Below are 21,358 nucleotides of genomic sequence, written 5' to 3'. Positions count from 1 at the left end.
GACTGCGCAGCTCCGTCTCGTCTGTCACTGAACATGGGCTGGCATTATGCAAATATTTTGGGTCATACATATTAATGATCCCGACTTTTACGTCAGAGTCGGTATTATGTGGAGATTCGCACGTTTTTCAGGGGTGTTTTTCAAAAACGAGATTTAAGTAAGAAGGAGAAAACAATGATGTTTGAGACTCACTGTATGTCATGTCCATGTACTGAACTCTTGTTATTTAACTATGCCAACATAAATTCAATTTCACATTATAGGGCACCTTTAAGTGTTTTACTCCCTGCTTATTATGACGTAAAAATCATTTTGCATCATAATAAGCAGGAAGTAACATTTCATTAAAGTGTAGAGACTACAAACATTAGCTCATTATTATTCAAGGGTGTGGGACCCACTCACCTTGCACTCGCCCTCATCGTGCTGCTCGCCACAGCCAACTAACAAGGAACATTGATTTCTCTGTTTGCGCTCTTCCAGATTAGTGGGTGTGGCTTGCGGAGCTGTGAAATGTGGTGCATTGTGGGAGTGGTTGTCTTACATACAAAATGCACCCCTTCTGTCTTTTCTTGGTCAAGAGGCCACCAAATTCAAAAATTCTTTTACATTTCGATTACAAAAATTGATCCACTTTCAATAAAGATTAACGTTGAAATGGGTGAAATGCTCCTTTGAATGAGTTGGGATGGGTCCAGGCACAGGTCCACCATAGAGGGTCCTCTGGATGAACAGAGACACTAATATTAGCGTAGACGGCATCCTTCTTACGATATACCAAGTACATCAGGATGTACGGGACATGTTCCTGGTTCTAAGAGGATGGACTCTCTACCACTCTGGAGTTGCCCATGCGGCGGCGGGCTGGTGTGGGTTTGATTATAGCCCCCCATGAGATTTACCCCAGTGAATGAGAGGGTCTCTTCCCTGCGCCTTTGGATCGGGGATAGGTCTCTAACATGATTCCATGTCCTTCCTATCAAGAGTGGAAAATCTATATGTGCGCAAGATATTTTGGATGAAACAAATCAATTAATTTTAGATTAACTCTACCAAAACTGTACGTCCAGTTTACCTGGGTTCCAGCGCATGTGGGTATTGAGGGAAATGAAAAGGTGGACACATTAGCAAAAGAAGCCCTGAAGGCAGAGAATATAAACTTAGCAAATTAGAATTCATGAATTCAAGTTATTATTAAAAGATATTATAAATAAAATGTGGCAGGATACATGGATGGATCAGGAAGAGAAATGAAGACATTTATAAAGCATCCAGAAAGAAGTGATGGTTAAAAAGAACAGTATAAGAAGACAGGAGGAAACTATGCTTATGTGGCTGAGAATAGGGCACACAAGATAAGTAAACTTCCTGATGTTAATAGGAAAACACCGGACTGGATTATGCATTCATTGTGGAGACATGTAAAACATAATATGCTCTTGATGAGTAGAAAGTACCGTGAAAAAGAAAAATAACTAGAGAGGGAAAATGTATTGAGTTTAAAAAATGTATTGAGTTTTCCTGGCACGCAATCTATAATTAAAGATGTTGAACTTTATGAAAGAAACTAAGAATTTATGTTTTATTATTTTATTTATTTATTGTTTAGTAACATATATAAAATGACATCCCAAATGAGTTCACACCTCAATCCATAAGATGGCGGAAATGCACTTTGTTTGCAAACTACCAATAAAAACCACTGATGAAGAAGAAGATCCTCATACAGAGGATGCTTCTCAATATCCCTCCCAAGGGGGTAATCCATCGACCGAAGTTGAAGCCTCGCTGGAGCTGCCATCTTGTAGCAGAACTTCACTTGCGTTAGCATTTCCATTGACTCCCATTCATTTTGGCGTCACTTTGACAGTGAATAACTTTACATCTGAGGCGTTTGAAGACCCCATTTGTCCTTTATTTATTTCTAAAGAAACACAACAATGTATAAAATGCTCCATTACCTTGTAGCTTATGTTATGGCCCCGTAGTGTTGTGGCAGATTTCCAGTCCCAATTCAAATCATCAAAGTCTGGTTCAGGTCTTGAAGAAATTGTGCAGAGTCGAGGTTTCGGGTCTCAGAAGAATAACTTTATTGAGCAATTCAACAAAGTGAGATGTCAGCCAGTCATCTGATCTTACAATGGTCTGCACACATTCTTATACCTTGTGGTACCCAATTAGCGATCAAATTGTTATCTTTCTCTCTTTGCTCCTCCTTATTACTCCTCCCAAATTAAAACACCTGCATCATCATTTTATTGGGACAGCCTTCTATGCGCATGCGTATCCTTTCTTTAAAAAAATGGACATCTGTATTAGTGTCTTTTTACACAATGGGCTCCTTGTTTCAGTATGTTTTTTTTCAGTGGCACATTGTTACATTGTATACAATTTGTATCTCTCCCAGTGCCTTCCAATACCTGCATCTGTGCTACAAGTGTTTTTGGGTACTTTTCCACTCTCTTGTCCCTGTCCTCATGTGCCCTAAGACCCTAGTTTTTTCTGCTTGGCATTACATCACATGCACGCTTCTTTCACATGTACAGCACTCTTTTGTCACATGTACATAGGACAAGCAGAATTCTCCAACATAGCCCTCCTTTGGGACTTTCTCTAGTCCCACACTCAATAATTGTGCCCAGGATGCATCTTTATGAGTCAGTCTTCTTTCCTTCTTCCAATATGGTCAATATAGACCATTCACCTTTTACCAATCTAACCCACATCACATAGGTGCACCCTGGAGGAGAAGCAGGACCAAACATCTCCACCCTCCATTGACTAGAGTGGAGTAAACAATCCTACCCTCCTTTTTACATCATCAGCTTAAGGGGCATGTTTCTTTGTGTTTCCCTGCATTTTTGAATCTTTATCTTGTCCCACGGTGCCAGAGGAACTTCGCAGGCGCTTCCGGTGGCCTGGAGTGCTATCTGGGTTGCTCCATCGCTGCCAGAGGTGCTCAAGTTGCCTTGGAGCGCTATCTGGTGTTGGAGCAGACAGCGGGTTTTTAAACTACCAGTTGAGTCTGCCCTTGCCTTCTTTGACAATCGGTGACCGCGCTTCACGTATAGTCCCTCTGTCTACTACACACATGTACATGTTCCATCCATGTAAAATATCACCATTCTCTTTATTTTTCTCTCTTTTTTTAAATGCACTTCTACATACTACTTTCAGGAGTATAAATTGTATATATGTAAAAAAAAAAACAATGACAATGAAAACATTTTCATCTCAATCCCTCGTACTGTATCATTTCTTTAAAGTAAGAACTTACTTTTAACCTCTTCTTACATTCCTTCTAATCCTTTTCCTTCATTCTTTTAGTTTCATAACATATTATATATGAATATACTCAAAAGGTGGTATATACTGTGACATAAAGTGAGTAGTAATAATAAAACATTCTTGACTTTTCATTTTTTCTGGTTGCATTATCTCGTACCACGGACAATGACCTGTTCCCTTTCGAAGGGAACTCAACAATACGTCGAATGACGCAATGGGGAACGCCTCAGGCGTGACAGGTGTCTGAAATCAAATATCAACTCACAGTAATCAGGTTGACCGGCGACAGCCCGTGCCTCATCAGCTTGAATGATGAGCGCATCAATCTGGATGTATAAGAAGGGCGCCTTGAAACCGTGACAACATCTTTTCGTCTTCAGGGACTGTTTGTCTGTGTGATAGTATCAACGATTAAGCGCGCAGAGATGTGGAGAAACACTTTGCGCGAGTGTGCCGACTTGTGTCCAGATATTGATATCAGTGTAATGAATCTTGGCCAGGCGACGTTCTGAAACACATACACACGCACACACAAACCTTTCACTTCCCCCACACATCGGAATGTGTGGAATGTTTTTGAACAAAGAGAAGGACTTTTGGTGTTTAAAAACATTCAACAAAATGTTTTCAATGGTTTTTATGTATATGTGTCTTCCCCATGTCAGAGTGAAATAACTTTGTTTGGTCACAGTTTAAATAGGAATTAAAATTACCTTCGCCATGCATTCGAAACATAAGTGTATATTCCTTTGATATAACATAATGTTCCTTGATATCTCTAGAATGCTTATTGAATGAAACACTCGAATATGCATAGAGATGTAAAGTAAAGTGTATTTTTAATTCGTTGTACTGCCAATGAAGATCAAATTGCTATTGCAAAACCCTCATTTAACACACCCCCTTCCACGAGAAGCGCGCGCTGAGCAACAAAAGAAAGCTTCCCGCGTGCAACATCCACTCTCCGATTGGCTCAAGCCAACAGGAAGGGGATGGATTTCTCCAAGGTGATAAATGTGAGAACGCAGGTCCGCCCTCCTCCCTTCTGAACTTTCCAGCGCTCAACATGTAAACCTCACGGGACTCTGATCCAACCATGGGTCTTTCCTTTTGTTCGTCTAAAAGTTTCATCTTTTCCTCAAGTGGACTACCAAGTTCGTCTTCCAGGAAAGGAAGTGGACTTTGCCGAACTATCTCCTCGGGTAACGTCACCTCAAAGACTCTCAGCCTTTCAAACACTGGCGCTAAATGCCGACGAACGCCACGTGACTCCCCACGGAACAAAGCAGCCATGAACGAGCCGGGACGGGCCGCGCCAACATGCCGCGGCCGCGCTTCACGTGACGCACGCGCGCCGAACCGGCGCACCTCTAGCCGACACGTGGCCCGAACGGGTCGAGCAACGAGCCCACGACTCACACAGACCACATGTGCCTTGCAAGTATACCTTCTTTTAGAGCTTCTAAGAAGCATTAAGAAGATGTTTTTGGGGTGTCAAGAAAGGTTAACTGACTGTTTTGATGAACGTAACTCTCTCTCTCTCTTACAACTCACTCTCTCTCTCAAACTCACTTAACTTGCGCGTATCCATTGTCTAAACGCTCTGCGTCGTCTTAGTTTGTGTTTTAATGTTTGTAAATACATGTATCATTGTAACGTAGTGAATGCTTAAGTAGGAACTTTATTAAATACAAAATATGCTTACCTTGACTGATTGTCTTGCTCATGATACGGGTCAATGAAATGTCGATTTAAAGCTACACGCTTTACAGAACTATAAATACCTAAGAGGGTATTTGGTTATATAGCAGGGAAGGCAGATTCTAGTGGCCACAGAATTTGTTTTCACAAGCTATATAACTTAATTGAGCTAATTGATTTTACCTGTCTTGTAAAACGTGGTCCTTGCAATCAATAACAATTAATTTGTGGTGGATTGCGGGGATGCACATGTATGCATATGGGTAAAATTAATAAATTAACATGTAAGACCGGTCTGATCCAAATCTGTATGAATAATTATTAATTATCAATTATTAATTATGATATGCAAATTCCCCCCTGATCAGAACCGACCCAGAGTCTTTACATGAATGGTGGAGAATGCTGAGCATTTCAAACTTGTTTATGAGCAATCAATTTCAAGCTAATGTGTATATTGTTATTTAATATGGTTTATGTAATATTTAATATTACACGCGCGCATCGGAGTGAACGCTTTGCGAACTCACGATATGACTGATCTGGGCACGAAAGCCGCCTCAGTCAAGCACATTTAACAAGCTGCTAAATGTTCAAACATTTCAGTCACTGTTAATTGTTAAAAATAAACTGCAGTTTCCATAGTATTAAATTTGTTCTGGCACAGATGGAAGAGAAACCTCTGTGCATAAACGACACTTTTAATAATTTTAACTCCACTGTCCGGACGAAATTCTCCGAATAGTGTCGAAGACAAGATACGGTAAAACGATGCTCTTTTACTGTTCTTAAAAGGCCTTATTATAATCGTTAGAGTAACGATAAGCTCCTGGTTGAAAAAAACATTGACTTAGCTACTCAATGTATAAAACCGTCAAGCATATTATCATAAGTGCTATTTGATATATGCCTGTTGGAGCAGGAAACAGACGAGTAATTCCTGTTTTCCTTTGCACAATGCAGCGAAGAAAACCTGCGAACGTGTTTTAAACAAATATAGCACCAAAAAAATCCAAAACTGAAAACATTCCAATCATTAATACTAGTTTTGATAAATGTTATTTGGAGTTAGGAAACAGACGAGTAATTCCTGTTTTCCTTTGCACAATGCAGCGAAGAAAACCTGCGAACGTGTTTTAAACAAATATAGCACCAAAAAAAAAAAAATCCAAAACTGAAAACATTCCAATCATTAATACTAGTTTTGATAAATGTTATTTGGAGTTTTGAAACAGACGAGTAATTCCTGTTTTCTTTTGCACAACGCAGCGAAAAGAAAAAAATCCTGCCAACGTGCTTGTAAAATATAGTACCGGAAAGAAATCCGTCGAGATTTAAAATTCCGTAATATTTGTGATTATACAGCAGGGAGGGTGGTAACGCTCCACTCCCTTTGAGAAAATCACAGGGGCAGCAGGTGGTTGTAATACTACTGCCAGACACTAGGGTGCGCCCTTGAGTGCTTTGCAGTATCAAATTTCCACTGGTGTCCTGACTTTACCCCGTGTGAGCGCAGTGGCGCCATCGTGTGGACACTAACAGCTAGGTCATCTTTTCCTCAAAATTCTCTGTTAGAAAATTCCTATTTTCTTACTGAAATTTTGAACTAGTTTCTCTAACTTTCAATGCATGTGCAATCTACAGCCTCGTTGTAATAACATGATTTTCTTTACCTTGACTGTGTGCACTTGTTTTGAATTTGGTTCAAATGACATTTGAATTTAAAATTCAGAATTAAGTCTTAGCAGCTTCTGATGACCACTTAGGGGAAAGCGCCCCCTTGTGGCCGTCCCTTTGGTAAGTCATCAGCTAACCTCACTCTGTTCTGCATGGCTCTCTCTGTTGGTTGTATTCTGGTTATCACTGATCCCTCACCGTAATCGTGATTATCATCAAATATGACACCAACCTTTAATTTCCTAAACTTATTCAAATTTGGTTTGAAACAGACAAATTTCGAAGTTAATTTGAATTAATTCTCTCATTTCCCGTTGGGAATGGTTTATGGCTTTATTCCTATATTTCCTCCTCAAATTATTTTTAATAATTTTGATCTGGTCTCGGTACAACTGTATCCTTACTAATCTAATGGTTACTTAACCCCTATGCATTTGCTCAATTTGAATTGTGTTTAATCAGTTTGAATGCAATTTAAATCAAGCTCCCTGTCAGCCCGGCGAAACACTAGCAGGAAGTGGCCCAAAACCCTTAGTGGCCAAAACCCGCCACTACAGCTCGCTTCCTCCTGTGTTCTTCATTGCGGCACTCTATCCCTTTCCTGAATGGAGGCTAGGTTATTCTGATAAGTAACATTGTCATAATTTCCTTTTTGTTTATACCATAATTTTAGTAAAGCTGTTGCCTTTGATTTTTCTACAAAAGACACTCAATTTGATTTAGATAAAGGAGCTTTAATTCACATTGAAGTACACTTGTTCTTCATCCTGTTTTGTGTTTGCAAGTAGAAATCTCTCTCGTGCTGTGATGATTTGACAGTCATCTCTGCCTGGGGTCCAGCGAGCTGGTTCGTCTGATCTGCATCACCATCACTGACTGAGCGCGAGTCTCTGACTTTTCTGTACCTTCTGTTGGTGCGGCCCGCAACACGATATCACCAATCTGGCACTGCCGGTTGTGTTCAAGGTCAAGTTGCTTGAGAGGGCGCACCTCGGTACAGATGCACCGAAAGGCCCGGGACACTGCTGTCATGTGTGGGGCGACAGAAGGACCAACCACGATGCTGACTCCGGCCAGAGTGACCTCATTTCACCCCAGGCAAACTAGAAAAGGTATTAAAACCCATCCACTTACTATTTGCCACAGAACCTAGAGATTCCCCTGGTAATTTGAAGTGGTTGGCTTCCTCCTCTCCGAGCCACAAACCGGCTCCAAACAGGCTTAGGCCTTCTCTTCTTCCCCTTTCTAACACTGCTGGGGTACTACTACTAATGCCATTTCAGTACAGACCTCCCCATCTCTGATGGTTGCATGTTACTTCAAACTTTGCTAGATTGCCATTGCTCTGTTCTGTTGCGCTCTGTTCCTTTCAGTTCACCTAGAGACAGAACCTCTCTGACACACCAAGGAAAGCTGAAGAATAGTTTGACAACCAAGTCGTTAGCACCAACAGGTGACCCCTAAGCTAGCGCCCTGTCAAAAACCTTCATTCAGACCCATGATGACCTACCCAAATTGTCCCACCAAACGGTTTAACTGTCTGCATCAGTTAACCAAAATTCTCATACACGGCTTAGCCTGTATTATAGCTCGTTAAAAGTAGTCGAACTGGCATTGGTCTGTCTGTGTGTGTTGTGTTCCTCTCGTCCACAGTGAAGGCAGTATGTTCCAGTCCTACAGTCCCACAACCCGCTGGGACGACCTGGGACAACCTGGAGACATGGCTAAAATTCATGACATCTCCATCCCTGCCCAAAGCCACCAGCGACTCAGAGCCCCGAGCCAAGAGCAGCTGACAAAGACTGGGCCAGACACGTCACAACCTCGCTCACCAGCTCAACGCACACGCACGCCTCCGCGAAAGGAGCCGCATCGCCCTGGAGCACAAGGTTGTAACGCCGAGGATGACAACTACCCCGAGCTACCGAAGGAAGTGGAAAGACTTCAAACTGCCCTGGCTAATTTTCTACATAGACTGAAGAAAAATAGTCAGAGAAAAGAACTAAAAAGAATTCAACGAGAAACTCCGACAAAGTGAAGTCTCTTGCAAAGAGCAGAGACTGAACTGAAAGAGACTCAAAAGCCACGGCCTGCGCAAGAGGCCCGTGCGACCACCCACAAGCTCGTTCAGCAGAGACAAGATCTCGAACACGAACTTGACCCACAGAGTTGCAACACTCTGATAGACTGCAGCATGACTGGAAAGGGGAGGACACACACCACAAGCTTCCCCTGACCAGTCTGCACATTTCAGCCAAAACACAAGAGCTGAAAAAGGGGGGTGGAAAAGCCCGCCTTCCACAACATCTCTGACAATCTACAAGACATTGACTTTTCACCTGCTGTCTCCAACCGGTGCACACCCGACACCGACACCCAGCAGGACAGACCCAGGAGGGCCTGTGCTACCACCACCGGCTCCGAACGAGTTTTCTGTGGAACTTACAACGAACCTGTAACTGAGGAGGACGCCAGTTTCAAGAAACTTTCCCTCCAAAAACCCGTCAGTCACCATAGTTCTCTCGGCCCCACACCATGCCCACTCAACGAGGCGTGAAGGCCCCCAGTAAAAATTCCTCAAACCCCAAATTATTCTGAACTGCAGAACCAGAAGACACACAGCACGAACACCGTGCAAGACTCTGCGTTTGTAGAAGAAGAATTTTACTAAGTTAGAGGAATCTTAGATAGACATGTAAGCCTCAACGGCCGACGGACTATGCACGACTCTTTTGAAACAGACAGTTTCTAGATGCTGTTTAAATCAGCACCGTTAAACATTAGGTTTTGTGACAGTGAAGAGTTACAGAAAACACCAACTCCAAACAGGGCCTACAGTACGTTACCCTGACGACAGAGTGTAGTAAAACCACCCGAGTTTTAAACTATTGTTAACCTACAGGCGTGCACTCGATCATCGCGATCCCACTAGAACGCAACGTGCAACACGCATTTTGATCGCTGACTTGTCTAAATGCAGATAAAACAAATAGCTGAACTTGACATCTCTACTTTAATAAAAAAGGAAAAACAGCCTTAGAGTCCCAACTGATATCAAGAACTTCAGCATTAAAGCGTAAGTCTGTGTAACAAAGGTATCACCTCAGCAGCTTGTAATCTGTACCGATATCTATTCTGTTTTGGTTAAAAAGAAATCCAAATCGCGGTATGACTAAACCTGTTCCTGACGAAGGAAGCTCAGGACAGAGTTATATGTAGGTAGACCTGGGTGACGCTCCCGTTTCTACCGAATAAAGGCCTTAGTTTTATTGTTAGATTGATGTAATTCACCTAAATTTTAGCTGCATCGACAAGCAGAAAGCCACTAAACGATCAAAACAATTCATGCATGAGAGAGACGTACCTATATATGCTTAGACGAGCTTTGACTCAGCAGAAAATCTATTTCCTTACTCTGTAAACAAATAGAACAAGACAAGCTTTGACTCAGCAGCAAATCTATTTCCTTACTCTGTAAACAAATAGAACAAGACAAGCTTTGACTCAGCAGCAAATCTATTTCCTTACTCTGTAAACAAATAGAAGACGTGTAAAGTAAAGAACAGAGTTCCATGAGAAAATCAGCAAATGCCAAACACATTTGCGTTTTACTGAATGCAACCAAAGTTCTTGAAAATCATGAAGTATAGGCGCCTCCTGTTAACCCATTAAAACGTGCATGATTCATGTAAAATATACAGACATTCTTCAGGTACTGTTGAATTGCTCTGACACGCTCTGGTTCCCATGACAACAACTTGTCACAGGAAGTGTTACCTTGTAATGTTACTTTTGTAAACAAACCAGCCTGGGTAGCTAAGCTAACCTAGCCAGCATCAAGCTAACTTAGGCTAAGCTCAACTAACCCAGCACTAAGCTAACTTAGGTTAAGCTAACCTAGCTTAGCATCAAGCTAACTTAGGCTAAGCTGAATAACCTCCACAGTTAACAGTTAGCATCATTTACGTGAACCCTTACTCACCGCTCGTGTTCCACAGTGCAAAGTATTCTAGAATACTTCCTCAACACCAGTTAGGGTTTCAAATTACTCACTTTCCATGTTTACCATTCTTATTAGCTAAAGTTTACCTTCACTGGGTTAGGAATACTCCGTGCTAACTGTTAAGGACGAACTTCGCAGATGCCTTGTTAATTAAACTTAAGTTTAACTACATGAAAACTGTGTAACTAACTACAGAATAACTCGTGTAACCGTAGGAATTTTCATTGGCATGTTGACTAAAGCTTTGGAGAGACACACACAATGTGGTTTTGAACACCCAACCGCTACAACCCACTATAGTGTTGATCAAAGCAAATCCAAAGTTTAGTCACTAATGCCACTGAACACTCTTGACCTCAGATCATTCCCGTGTTTTGATCACTTTATTTCCTTTTGCTTTAATTTTAATTTTATTTTGCCTCATTGATTATTTCATTCCTTCGACCTTGATGATAATAGCAAGCAGCTATTCCCTTAGGTCATCTATATGATTTAATTTCATTTCCTCTCTTGTCCAAGTGTGGTTCTATTCCCATAGGGCCCAGAAAGGAAACAGAGACCCCCTTATTTGTTATTTTGGCTTAGTTTCAACCAATACACTCGTTTGTGACCCTGCAACGCAAGTAATTTCAACAATTTACTAGGGCACTACTAGAGTCCTGAGAGTCAATAACAAGCAGAATTTAAATAAGAAAGCGGTCCTTTTTCCTATTATTGTTCACTTCGTCGAGCCATAGTGGACCACCAGCTAAGTCCAGAGAAATAATTTAGTCATAAGGACCACCTTACGTTATTTATTTCATCTCGGATATGTCCTTTCCAGGAAATACGCTCGGAACCACACAAGACTTAGCCCTAACATCCACAGCTAAGATAAGGACACAAGAGACACATAGCTTTATGCTAAACACTTAACTAACTTATTAAGCAGTAGTTCTGAACTTTTAGGGCCATGCATTAGTCACTCACAACAAGCGTGCCAGAATGCCACAGAGCCCCTGCTTAACCCGACCTCAACCTTCCAAGGAACCACTGCCCCAAACCACGGCATGGCTCCAAAAAGGATGCAACAAAGCTAACCAGAAGGGTCCCGACATTCACTCAGAACCCTGCATCAACCCACGACATGCAGACAAGACTTTCACTTGCAAACTGTCTAACCAACCTGACTGCATGAAACAGATTCTGCTTGATATGGATTACGTCCAGTCGTGAGGTGCACAGCTTCCTAGATCGTCAAACAGAGACTGTCAAAATGGACTACCAGCTGTTGCAATAAGCTTTGATCGCTTAACTCCCTGATCCAGAATCAGACCAAGGGTTATCACCACCGTGGACATCAAGTAAGACCAACTTGAAACTCCACCGACTTCGGCAAGCCTACTTCGAGAAGCAAACCATCAGGTATGAAAAGGATACCAGTTTCAGAACTTTGTTACCTTAAAACCTGCATCCCACAGTGAGTTAGTCGATAAGCACCCTGGCCTGTGCTTGTAGCCTGTCTACCTCAGCTACGAGACTGGGCCCGCAAAGCTCACATTAAGCAAAGACTTTGTCCGAAAAGACTGTGTAAAAACCCTCAGACTAACCTGTCTCTGAGCACGACTCAGAGCTGCCCCTAGAAGGCACCCCATACATCACAAACACCTTCACTGAGAGTTAAACCGTTCCAGGCCAGCAGAGGGCAACACAACAGTCATGGTGCTCATCTAACGCCCCAGAGCAAGAGCTCTGAAACATTTCTGGAAGCCAGCCGGCGACCCAGAATGGACCGCCCAGCACCAAGAGACTCAAGCCCAACCAGCCCAGAGCGGTACCCTCTCAACACGCCACTGGTAAGCACAAGTCTGAGCACACATCAGATAACAACAGTGCAGCCACATCACAGACGGCAGAAATCCTGAAGGTGCTGAAAGCGTCTCTGCACGAGACATCACAAGGAGACAAGTCAGACATCCTATGTCTCAGCGCAAGACCCAAGCCAGACACCCCGAACACTGCTCGTCAGCATCAGACCACAGAGCTCACTGTCGCATCACAAAGCGACAACACCAAGCAGCCACCACAACTGACGGCTGCACAACCTGAGCATGACAGCCCGGTGTCCCACACAAGACCGGCCCTAACCGCTCATCGATCACAACACCAGCCCAGATGCCTAAACTTCTGGGAACCCTAAACAAAAGGGGGGTGGCACAAAAGACTCTACATAACCACCACCAGAGACAATCATTTGAGCCTTGAAGGCCTGTCAGACACTAGCTCAAACATCACGCTAATGTCAGCCCAACTCTTCGAAAGACTCACTGCTAAAGCTAAGAGTCAAGAACGCACTCTCAAAGCCCAAACATGTGAGCTGAATGAAAACCCTACAGCCAAAACAACTTCTGGCTCAAAACAGGTAGCTCCCATTCATCCATTTGGTCCTATGAGCCTGATTCACCCAGGGTACCAATCAAGAACGATCACGTACCCACTTCTGATTGCCCAAGATCTGTTAGATCGCTTTGAGCCTTTAATAGACTTTAATCAACTGAATGCCTGAGCTCAAGTTCAAGAACCCCTCCCCCTCCAGTCATACAGGTCAAGAGAACCTAACTGGCAGGTCACAGAGGTCACAAGAACTCCCGCAGCCAGCCATGAAGGCACAGCCTCAGCACCAAATGGAGAGGTGAACTTGCTACTCTGCACCTTTCAGCTCACTAAAGACTTTGACTAACCAAATGAACTCTGAAACTACCACCTCTTTACCCCTCCAACCTCCCAAGCCTGCCGTCGGACACATCAGGCAGCACACCAAGAACATGCTGCTCAACGGCCCTACAACTCAGTTTCATGCACCTCGTGACATCACTACGCCACGGCTTGTGCTGCCACGGTGCAGAAAGGGGGATATGCCAGTGTATGCCCAGTCACGCACCATGTGGGCTGCACACCGCAGCACCAGGACATCTCGGCATCCTCAAAGGCATCAGACTGTCCCAGCCGACAGCCGCTGAATTCTTTCCTCCCTTTCTCTCTCTCTCCCCTGTCTCTGTTACAGGATGCTGCTGTGGTCGTCTTCCTGTGCCTCCAGCCAACCAGAGGACAGCTACTGTCGACCGCCTCACCGCCGGGGCCGACATCAGACAGCATATGGTCGACTGCCACGCAAGCAGAGCTAAATGGACTCCCACGCCGCTGCTGTCAGTACGCAGTCAAACACCGGCCTGTCCAGCAACCAAACGAACTGAAATTCCACAGCCAAAAGGTAACTCACAACACAGAGTGCCTCCTCACAGACCATCAAGAAATTGAAAGGAACTGTGATAAATCCGAAACGCACACAGCATTCTACTGAACCAGACAAGTGAGCTCCAGCGAGACAACTGTTCACTGTCTGCCAGAATGACTTTGCTAAAATTCACCAAGCAGCCTTGGCTCCAAGACCCGAGCTACCCTGCTGCAACCGAGCCTGAGTCAAGTCCCAGCCAGGACGAAACCCACGATTTCACCCTGATTCCAGAACTGGAATTATGAACGATGATAGGAGGGGTCCAGCCAAACTGGACTTGTTCCCAGTGACCGCTGTGTCTCAACTGCACACCTGTTGCACTGCACAACTGCCTCACCGGTAGTCCAATCCTGGACTGCAGCTGATTCTGCACTGGGTACCTCTACGGTAATCAACCACACCCTGACACTTGACATTCACGCTGCACAAGAGGCAAGGAAATGCAAACCTCCACAGCCACCACGGGACCCTCGGGAAGAGGGTACCACGCTGGAGACTGCGTCAAACCTCAGCAAGCTGAGTCCCCACCTCAGCCTAGCCGCCGCCTGCCACCTGACCCTCATGATTCACCTGCCATCCGTCCATTGCGATGGTGTCGTTCGATGAAGTCACACAAGGACTTCACCTAACGAAAAGGGGGAGATGTAATGAATCTTGGCCAGGCGACGTTCTGAAACACATACACACGCACACACAAACCTTTCACTTCCCCCACACATCGGAATGTGTGGAATGTTTTTGAACAAAGAGAAGGACTTTTGGTGTTTAAAAACATTCAACAAAATGTTTTCAATGGTTTTTATGTATATGTGTCTTCCCCATGTCACAGTGAAATAACTTTGTTTGGTCACAGTTTAAATAGGAATTAAAATTACCTTCGCCATGCATTCGAAACATAAGTGTATATTCCTTTGATATAACATAATGTTCCTTGATATCTCTAGAATGCTTATTGAATGAAACACTCGAATATGCATAGAGATGTAAAGTAAAGTGTATTTTTAATTCGTTGTACTGCCAATGAAGATCAAATTGCTATTGCAAAACCCTCATTTAACACACCCCCTTCCACGAGAAGCGCGCGCTGAGCAACAAAAGAAAGCTTCCCGCGTGCAACATCCACTCTCCGATTGGCTCAAGCCAACAGGAAGGGGATGGATTTCTCCAAGGTGATAAATGTGAGAACGCAGGTCCGCCCTCCTCCCTTCTGAACTTTCCAGCGCTCAACATGTAAACCTCACGGGACTCTGATCCAACCATGGGTCTTTCCTTTTGTTCGTCTAAAAGTTTCATCTTTTCCTCAAGTGGACTACCAAGTTCGTCTTCCAGGAAAGGAAGTGGACTTTGCCGAACTATCTCCTCGGGTAACGTCACCTCAAAGACTCTCAGCCTTTCAAACACTGGCGCTAAATGCCGACGAACGCCACGTGACTCCCCACGGAACAAAGCAGCCATGAACGAGCCGGGACGGGCCGCGCCAACATGCCGCGGCCGCGCTTCACGTGACGCACGCGCGCCGAACCGGCGCACCTCTAGCCGACACGTGGCCCGAACGGGTCGAGCAACGAGCCCACGACTCACACAGACCACATGTGCCTTGCAAGTATACCTTCTTTTAGAGCTTCTAAGAAGCATTAAGAAGATGTTTTTGGGGTGTCAAGAAAGGTTAACTGACTGTTTTGATGAACGTAACTCTCTCTCTCTCTTACAACTCACTCTCTCTCTCAAACTCACTTAACTTGCGCGTATCCATTGTCTAAACGCTCTGCGTCGTCTTAGTTTGTGTTTTAATGTTTGTAAATACATGTATCATTGTAACGTAGTGAATGCTTAAGTAGGAACTTTATTAAATACAAAATATGCTTACCTTGACTGATTGTCTTGCTCATGATACGGGTCAATGAAATGTCGATTTAAAGCTACACGCTTTACAGAACTATAAATACCTAAGAGGGTATTTGGTTATATAGCAGGGAAGGCAGATTCTAGTGGCCACAGAATTTGTTTTCACAAGCTATATAACTTAATTGAGCTAATTGATTTTACCTGTCTTGTAAAACGTGGTCCTTGCAATCAATAACAATTAATTTGTGGTGGATTGCGGGGATGCACATGTATGCATATGGGTAAAATTAATAAATTAACATGTAAGACCGGTCTGATCCAAATCTGTATGAATAATTATTAATTATCAATTATTAATTATGATATGCAAATTCCCCCCTGATCAGAACCGACCCAGAGTCTTTACATCAGTTGCAGTGGAGGCGTGTCTGGGAGGAACCCGCTCATGGTATTTTGGATGGCTGGTTCCTCCCCACCCATAAGCCACCAGCCCGGATGAGCCTTCCATTCCTTTCTGATCTCCACGCTGGGATCGAGAGCATATGGAAGAATCCGTTCTCCTCACGTCTCTATCTGCATCAGCGGGCTAGTTTCGCTGCTGTGGAGGGAGCCGTGGAGCACGGATATGTGTCGATGCCGCCAGTGGACGAGACGTTGCTAACTATCTCGTCTCTGGTTGGTCCTCTTCACTAAGAGCTCTGACCCTGTCATCCAAGCTGCTCAAGACATCTTCATGCTTGAATGACAGAGCGTACACGGCAGCAGGTCAGGCAGGTGCGGTTCTGCACGCCCTTGTGGTCCTCAGGCCTACCAGACTGATCTGCTGCGGGACTCCGGGCCACCAAGCAATCTGCTGTTCCGTCGGTGCTATGGTGGCCACGGAGAGACATCTGTGGGAGCTCCCACATACTGTGGTTGCCGGGTTACAGGCCTCACCAGGCCTTCCTGGTTATGAGCTCCCACTGATTGTGGTCGCCAGGTTACAGGCCTCACCAGGCCTTCCTGGTTATGAGCTCCCATATGCTGTGGTCGCTGGGTTACAGGCCTCACCAGGCCTTCCTGGTTATGAGCTCCCATATACTGTGGTTGCCAGGTTACAGGCCTCACCAGGCCTCCCTGGTTATGAGCTCCCACATACTGTGGTCGCCAGGTTACAGGCCTCACCAGGCCTTCCTGGTTATGAGCTCCCACATACTGTGGTCGCTGGGTTACAGGCTTCACCAGGCCTTCCTGGTTTTGAGCTCCCACATACTGTGGTCACCAGGATACGAGCTCTCACATACTGTGGTCGCCAGGTTAAAGGCCTCACCAGGCCTTCCTGGTTATGAGCTCCCACACATTGTGGTCGCTAGGTTACAGGCCTCACCAGGCCTTCCTGGTTATGAGCTCCCACACATTGTGGTCGCTAGGTTACAGGCCTCACCAGGCCTTCCTGGTTATGAGCTCCCACATACTGTGGTCGCCAGGTTACAGGCCTCACCAGGCCTTCCTACTACAGGCCTCACCAGGCCCTCACCAGGCCTTCAAGTTCGGCCTTCCTGAATTCAGAGTGAAGTACACGAACCCATACTTCACCTATTATTGTGGTAAATCACATGACGGGATGTCTTGTGTACTTTCTAAAATCCATTTCGTATGGTAAGGGTCACGCGCGGTATGCTTCGGTCCCTTCTTATGTGGCTCAGACCCCGGTCTTCCCTTGGGTCCCACTTTAAGAGGCGTCCTGTCACTTAAGTAGGCTACAGGGACGCCCTTCTCTGGCTAACTTCTGGAAGAAGTAGCTTCCACTTGGTGGAGTAAGCTCCCACAGGTTGTGGTCACCAGGCTGGGTCTCACTGACCTTCCTGAGTACGAGCTCCCACCCAATGTGGTCGCCAGGTTACAGGCCTTACCCGGCCTTCCTGGTCATGAGCTCCCACACACTGTGGTCACCAGGTTACAGGCCTCAAGAGGCCTTCCTGGTTATGAGCTCCCACATATTGTGGTTGCTGGGTTACAGGCCTCACCAGGCCTTCCTGAATTCAGAGTGAAGTACACAAACCCATACTTCACTTATTATTGTGGCAAGTCACCCGACGAGATGTCTTGTGCACTTTTTAAAATCCATTTCTTATGGTGAGGGTCACGCGCGGTATGCTTCAGTCCCTTCTTATGTGGCTCAGACCCCGGTCTTCCTCGGGTCCCACTTTAAGAGTTCTTAAGAGCTAACTTCTGGAAGTAGCTCCCACTTGGTGTGGTTTTTCAGGTACACCAGGCTAGGTCTCACTGACCTTCCTGAGTACGAGCTCCCACCGGATGTGGTCGCCAGGTTACAGGCCTTACCAGGCCTTCCTGATCACGAGCTCCCACACACTGTGGTCGCCAGGTTATGAGCTCCCACATACTGTGGTCGCCAGGTTACAGGCCTTACCAGGCCTTCCTGGTCACGAGCTCCCACACACTGTGGTCGCCAGGTTACAGGCCTCACTAGGCCTTCCTGATTATGAGCTCCCACATACTGTGGTCGCCAGGTTATGAGCTCCCACACACTGTGGTCGCCAGGTTACAGGCCTTACCAGGCCTTCCTGGCCATGAGCTCCCACACACTGTGGTCGCCAGGTTACAGGCCTCAACAGGCCTTCCTGAATTCAGAGTGAAGTACACAAACCCATACTTCACCTATTATTGTGGTAAGTCACCCGACGAGATGTCTTGTGCACTTTTTAAAATCCATTTCTTATGGTGAGGGTCACGCGCAGTATGCTTCGGTCCCTTCTTATGTGGCTCAGACCCCGGTTTTTCCTCGGGTCCCACTTTAAGAGTTCTTAAGAGCTAACTTCTGGAAGTAGCTCCCACTTGGTGTGGTTTTTCAGGTACACCAGGCTGGGTCTCACTGACCTTCCTGAGTACGAGCTCCCACCGGATGTGGTCGCCAGGTTACAGGCCTCACTAGGCCTTCCTGGTTATGAGCTCCCACATACTGTGGTCGCCAGGTTAGGAGCTCCCGCATACTGTGGTCGCCAGGTTACAGGCCTTACCAGGCCTTCCTGGCCATGAGCTCCCACACACTGTGGACGCCAGGTTACAGGCCTTAACAGGCCTTCCTGAATTCAGAGTGAAGTACACAAACCCATACTTCACCTATTATTGTGGTAAGTCACCCGACGAGATGTCTTGTGCAGTTTTTAAAATCCATTTCATATGGTGAGGGTCACGCGCGGTATGCTTCGGTCCCTTCTTATGTGGTTCAGACTCCGGTTCTTCACTTTGGGTCCCACTGTAGATGTGTCTTTGTCGCAATACATTACGACAGGCACTTCCCTTGTTCAAGCTATCTCCCACAACTGTGGTTTTAGGTCTGATTAGACCTTTTTCGAGGTAGCCCCACATTGTGGGTCTGTCAGGTTTCTAGCCTCTGGCTTTCCTGAAGGATGAGCTTCCACATGCTGTGGTCGTTTCCTGACATGAGCCCTCATGTTTCAGAGCTCCCTACACAGAGGGTCATGAGGTCTTAGGTCTCATTGACCCTCCTGATTTTGATCCCTCTCTTACTTCCTCAGTGCTCAAAAGCAAGCACTGGGTGGAAACTCGTGGATTGAGTGTACGATTCCCCGTTGTTTTGAGGTTGAGTCACACTCTCCGGAGGATCCCGTCTCTGTGATCCGAAACTCGATGGTTTCTGCCAGCTTCGCGGGCCTTCAGTTTTTGGATGCCTTTCCAAGGCAATTTCCAGAGGCTCTGTCTTGGACGGACAGGCTATGGCCAGACTGTGTGTCTTAGTACAGATCACCAGGCCAGCCTGGGGGCATTTCAGGAGGAGTGTTCTCCTGAATAGTGACTGGCTGGGAGTCCCTTTGGCCCCCTAGCCACACTCCCTAGAAGGGACCCCTTCTATTTTGAAGTTGTGGTCCTAAAGCCTTTGAGCTGGCCCCGATTTACCCACGTTATTACGTTCTGTTTTTTCTTGGTTCATTAGCTTGGGCTATGACCGGTAGGGAGTGCTGTCACTGACAGCCCGATGTAACATAGGGTGAGTGGTTTCAGTGTTCCTTGGAATTACTGGTTCTGACAGTTGTCACTGCCTTTTCGGCATGCACTCCCCTCAGCATGGCGGAGTGGGTATTTCGTTCCCCATTGCGTCATTCGACGTATTGTTGAGTTCCCTTCGAAAGGGAACGTCTCAGGTTACGACTGTAACCTATGTTCCCTGAGAACAGGGAACGAGACAATACGTCTCGTTGCCATGCCTCGGGGCCTGCCTGCAACAGTCCCTTCAGACGATAGGATGTTGTCACGGTTTCAAGGCGCCCTTCTTATACATCCAGATTGACGCGCTCATCATTCAAGCTGATGAGGCACGGGCTGTCGCCGGTCAACCTGATTACTGTGAGTTGATATTTGATTTCAGACACCTGTCACGCCTGAGGCGTTCCCCATTCCGTCATTCGACGTATTGTCTCGTTCCCTGTTCTCAGGGAACATAGGTTACAGTCGTAACCTGAGACGTTTCAGACCTTCTAACATCCCCTTACATTCACATATTTATAGTTGTGACAGTTGGTGTGATTATAGTAAAATATTTCTTGTGGATTACATAAGCATGCTATATAAAACAGATTATATGAGTGTAAATATTTCTGGAAAGACAGCCCTTATACAAAATCAAAGGAATGTAGAAAAACCCCTCTAACTAACTGCCTACTCTACCCATGCACTAAATGTTTTAACTAGTTTTATCCCCAAAATCAAAATACACAGTGGGGCTATCTCCCTCTCTAACCATCAACAGAGTAAAAATCAAAAAGTAATAAGGTACCATCTTTCCATATGGTCTCATTTCGTTACTTTACAGAAACTTGTCCAGCTCATCCAGGTCTGGGGCACTTGTGTGAATCTCGTTGGCACATCCAATGTCAACTCCTGATGGTCTCACTGATACATTGATCATTTGTTTGTCAGCTGCACTGGCCAGCATTGATCTAAGGAAAGGCACAACACAACAAAACAACAGAAAGAAGACACCAACTGATATTGCTAATATTATTCCCACCTGAATGAGCCAGTCTTTCCAGGATGTAAATATTGAGTCAAGCCAATACCCAAAGCTCCCGTCTCTCCCACGCGTTTGTAGCAACTTCCGGTCGTAATTCTTTTATCTTCTACTAGGCCCTAGTAAATGATCCATCCGGGGCTGTACCCGCTTAGGAATAAAGGTACAACAGTCAGTTTCAAACATTACGCACACACCCCCTGTGTCTGCCAGGAGCCAATTCAGAGCTTGTCTATTCTGCCTGGTCATTTTGCTCGTGGCTTTTAGTTGTTCTTCCAGAGCTTGGAGTGCTTCATCCATGTAATTATTAAATCTCTGCTGATTGTAATATATGTAATTAATCCATTCCATATCCTTATTTGGCGTTATCTATACAAATATTAATTCTAGTCCTGCTGCTGCCTCGTCTCTAACAAATGGTCTCCATCTTGGCTGTAACAATCCATCACTAGATGCTTGAAAAGTCCTTCTGGAATAGAGCCTATTGGGGTTGCTGTTCCTTTTCTGACATTATTTCACATTCATTTGAAAATTCATCTAC

Source organism: Pimephales promelas, chromosome 15 (genome assembly GCF_988280905.1).
Source record: "Pimephales promelas chromosome 15, fPimPro1.hap1.1, whole genome shotgun sequence".
In the NCBI taxonomy this organism is placed as follows: Eukaryota; Metazoa; Chordata; class Actinopteri; order Cypriniformes; family Leuciscidae; genus Pimephales; species Pimephales promelas.
Note: the sequence above shows the minus strand (reverse complement) of the source record.